The sequence below is a fragment of the Sciurus vulgaris genome (assembly GCF_902686455.1).
Source record: "Sciurus vulgaris genome assembly, chromosome: 4".
Lineage (NCBI taxonomy): Eukaryota > Metazoa > Chordata > Mammalia > Rodentia > Sciuridae > Sciurus > Sciurus vulgaris.
Window position 1 is genome coordinate 134,793,430 of NC_136464.1, and position 4,855 is coordinate 134,798,284.

Here is a 4,855-nt window from a genome sequence, read left to right on the forward strand (position 1 = left end):
CATCACAACCACACAATAGTTGATTGATGAACTCTTTTATGAAAAAAAACTGCAGGTTTTCACTCATGGGTTTTAAAATCTTATGTATATTTGCGTTGTTTTCCTAAGAAAAAGTGAATAATTTTGAATATAATATATTTTAATTTAGTAGAAATTCTATAAATTTGATTATCATAGACAGTTTTCTTATTAACACAAAAGTTTAACAGTTTTTTCAGTTTGTTCTTTTTTTCTTTTAAATGTAATTAAAACCCAATTTTTATTCCTTTTTCTATCCATTTACTAATATAAAAAGTTGCATTTGAAGAGTCCATTACTCAACTGTCTAGTCCTCCTTCTTTAGATATGGATGCTAGATAATTTCTTTCTTAATAACGTAAACCAAAGAGAGAAGATTGCAAAGTGTAATGCCATATCTTTGTGTGTAGTATGCATAAGTATACTGTATCTTTCAGTGTGTATTTATGTCAGGTAGAGAGAAGAAATGACAGAAGGAGAATTAGATTTTTTTTCACTAAAAATATTAATAAAAATAATTTTAAAGTGTGCTTTATTTCATAACTTAAAAATTTCACAAATGGGCTGTATGTTGTTTAATGGTAATATGGAGGTTCCAAGGAATGATCGGGGATTCTGAGTCCTATCAACACCTCTATGCCTAGTGTGACATATTAATGTATATCCTCCAGTATGGTCACTTGAATTCATTCATAGACCATCACACTCACATTCCTTCCAGTGAGAGGGAAGACTCAAGGAAAGGCATGGCTTTAAGGACAGAAGCTAGTAAAAAGAGAGAAAAAGGGGGAACCATTGATGATATCTGACATATGTGCTTCCATTAATCTCTATATTTGATCTATTTATTGAATAGATGTTTTCTAAATTTTAAGCAGAATTGAATGTATACAATTTTATCCTTTCCTCAAAGAAACTTTATTTATTTATTTTTTACAGACTGCATTTTGATTCATTGTACACAAATGGGGTACAACTTTTCATTTCTATGGTTGTACATGATGTAGATTCATACTATTCCTGTAATCATACATGTACATAGGGTATGTATGTATGTCTCATTCTACCATCTTTCATACCCAACCCCTTCCCCCTCTCATTTCCCTCTAAGTAATCTAAAGTATCTCCATTCTCCTCTCACCCTGCACTCCCCACCCACTTTATGTGTCATCATCCACTTATCAGGGAAAACATTCGGCCTTTGGTTTTTGGGGATTGGCTTATTTTACTTAGCATGATATTCTCCAATTCCATCCATTTCTCTGCAAATGCCATAATATTATTCTTCTTTATGACTGAATAATATTCCATTGTGTATATATATCATAGTTTCTTTATCCATTCATCTGTTGAAGGGCATTTAGGTTGGTTTCATAATCTAGGTATTGTGAATTGAGCTACTATAAACATTGATGTGACTGCGTTACTGTAGTATGCTAATTTTAAGTCCTTTGGGTATAAACCAGAGTTAAATTCTCTATTCTAAAATCATGTGGTTGAATATACATCATGCTTAGTCCACAAAATAGTGGACTAAATATTTTTAACAAAATATTTTTAAGATTTGTGAATATTAAAGAAACAAATTATTGAGAGCTGAATTGAGTTGGAGAGAGCTGAGCTATCAGGTGTTGGAGTGGTTGATTTAGACAACTGTCTAAATAAAATGAAAGTAACAGCAAAACTTTGAATCGCTTGCTGCAATAGCAAAAACAAGAGTTCCACCAGTGTAGAAACACCAGCTGAGGGTCAGTTTCATCACCACAGACCACAGTAGGTCAGATAGGGAGATGTCCCAAACAAGAATTTCTGGCCATTTTTATGGACGTGGGGTTCAGAGAAGAAAAAGCAGAAAGGTAAGTAGTAGAAAAGTCCTGTGTTCTGAGTTACAGTGGGGAAAAAAAATGTTTCAAAGTTCTCCTCCACATCCTGACAGAGATCTTGATGGAGGTATCTGAGAGAAGCCTCTGCCAATGGCTCCAGTCAATGCTGCCTCTGATCGGTCCAGGAATGCAGGATGCAAAGTACACAGTTGGCCAGAGGGAACTGATTCTTTGAGATCAGAGACTCAATGTACTGGCCATGTATCTAGTTTGATATGCAGAGCAGAGTTTTCTTTCTTTCTTTTTTTTTTTTAAGGAATACTTACTGAGTAGAAAACACATGGTAAGCTAACAAGTAATTTTATGTCAATGCAGCTAAAACAAAATATCCTGTTTACTTTATATGTATGAAGTCAGTACAATTAAAAAGTACTGTAATTGTAATTTTACATCATAATTTGAATAGATGCAAGTGTTCTCTCTCTCTGTCTCTTTCATATGGAAAAAGAAAATTTCTTTGAAAACCATTTGAAGCTTGAACAAATATTCTACAGCTATATTCCTCAAGATTATTTTGTGATCTTCAAGATTCAAAGGACACAAGGGAGGCTTAGATTCCACCTTTTAGAGAGGACATTGCAGCTCCCATGATCTCATCAACTAGGAGAATGTTGGTGGCAGTCACAGTGCTGGAGTAAGGTCATTTCTTCACATAGTAATTATCCCATGTGGCTACTTCTGCTGCTACCGTCCGTTCACCTGTGTTCAGGTCCACACTCACAAGTCAATCTGATTCTGAATGTTCTGCTTGAATTTTAACTAACGTTTCCTGTATGTCAAAACTAGAGTTCTGAGCAAGTGCCCTGGAACAATGAATGCTTGAACTCCAAGTTGGGTCCTGCCCTTTTTACTGAACTTAATTCAATAACGGCTTTGGCCATTGCAACTTCTACCACACCAGCACCTGAAATCACACAGCCATCTTTGATAGCATTTTTTTGATAGCCTTTGAGCCATTTCTTACTGAATATTTAAGTGAGCATGTGCTTATTTAGGCCTTTGACCAATAATGTGACATAATGGGAATTGTTACATTTTTAGAAAAGATGAACCTCTCTTCTCCCAATGTATACTCACAACAGATTCTGCATGTCCAAAACAGTTAGGATGTAGGTCATCAAAACAATTTGGAAATGCCATAATTTTATCATTCTTTATGGCTGAGTAATATTCCATTGTATATATATACCACAGTTTCTTTATCCACTCATCAATTGAAGGGCATCTGGGTTGGTTCCACAATCTGGCTATTTTGAATTGAGCAGCTATGAACATTGATGTGGCTGTATCTCTGTAGTATGCTGATTTTAAGTCCTTTGGGTATAGGCCAAGGAGTGGGATAGCTAGATCAAATGGTGGTTTCATTCCAAACTTTCTGAGGAATCTCCACACTTCTTTCCAGAGTGGCTGCACTAATTTGCAACCCCACCAGCAGTGTCTGAGTGTACCTTTTTCCCCACATCTTTGCCAACACCTATTGTTGCTTGTGTTTTTGATAATTGTCATTCTGATTGGGGTGAGATGGAATCTTAGGGTAGTTTTGATTTGCATTTCTCTTATTACTAGAGATGTTGAGCAGTTTTTCATATATCTGTTGATTGCTTGTAGATCTTCTTCTGTGAGGTGTCTGTTCATTCCTTAGCCCATTTGTTGATTGGATTATTTGTATTCTTGGTGTAGAGTTTTTTGAGTTCTTTATAGATTCTGGAAATTAGCGCTCTATCTGAAGTATGAGTGGCAAAGATTTTCTCCCACTCTGTAGGCTCTCTCTTCGCATTGCTGATAGTTTTCTTTGCTGAGAGAAAGCTTTTTAGTTTGAATTTATCCCGTTGGATGAAATTGGAGAATATCATGCTAAGTGAGATAAGCCAATCTCAAAAAACCAAAGGACAAATGATCTCACTGATAAGCGGATGATGACACATAATGGGGGGTGGGAGGGGTTAGTGTTAGGGTTAGGGTTAGGGTTAGGGAGGGGAGCAAGAATGAAGGAAAGACTGTATAGAGGGAAAAGAGGGGTGGGAGGGGTGGGGGGAAGGGAAAAGATAACAGAATGAATCAAACAACATTATTACCCTATGTAAATTTATGATTACACAAATGGTATGCCTTTACTCCATGTACAAACAGAGAAACAACATGTATCCCATTTGTTTACAATAAAAAAAAAAAAAGAATTTGGAACTGCCCACCACAAGCAAGAGTCGGCCTCTTCATATTCTTCCTTTTAACTCTGCACAGAGCTACCATGTCATCTTATGCAAGATCTTCTAAGGAAAAGGGGTCAATGCCTTTATCTGAATCACCACAGACTTTTCTTTACTTCTATTCTTTTTAACCCTATCTTAATGAATTTTCTTTCATATTTTACTAGTTTCTTTTTCTTCTACACTCTTTTAAAGAAGCTAGAATTCACTTATTGTTTTTCATATTATAATGAAATGTTGCATGTGAGAATTGTGTATTTTCCACTCTTCATATCTGGATGTGGTGTCCTGTGATCCAAAATAAGCCCACTGATTAAGCTTGCATCAGTTGTAGATTTATGTTCCATCTCTATGCTCTCAACAGGTCAACAGGCTCATCTTTTTCTTAATGGTCAAAATAGAGTTCACTGAAGCCTCTGATAAAGACATCAGCAAGATCAGCATGAACTTTACTACATATAGATGTTCTGACCACATCTCTAAGTGTTCAATTCTCTGCTTGCTTTGATTTGTTCCAAAAACTGAAGGCCCTTTTCCTTTTCAGATTTAACACTTCTAGTGTTTATTCTGGGTGAAGACCCTTAGAAGGTGTTTTAGTCAGCTTTTACACTGCTGTTACTAAAAGGATCTGACCAGCACAGTCGTAGAAGAGAAAAGGTTTATTTGAGGGCTTATGGTTTCAGTTCCAGAGGTCTTAGTCCATAGGAGGCTGGTTCCATTCCTCTGGGCTCGAGGTGAGGCTGAACA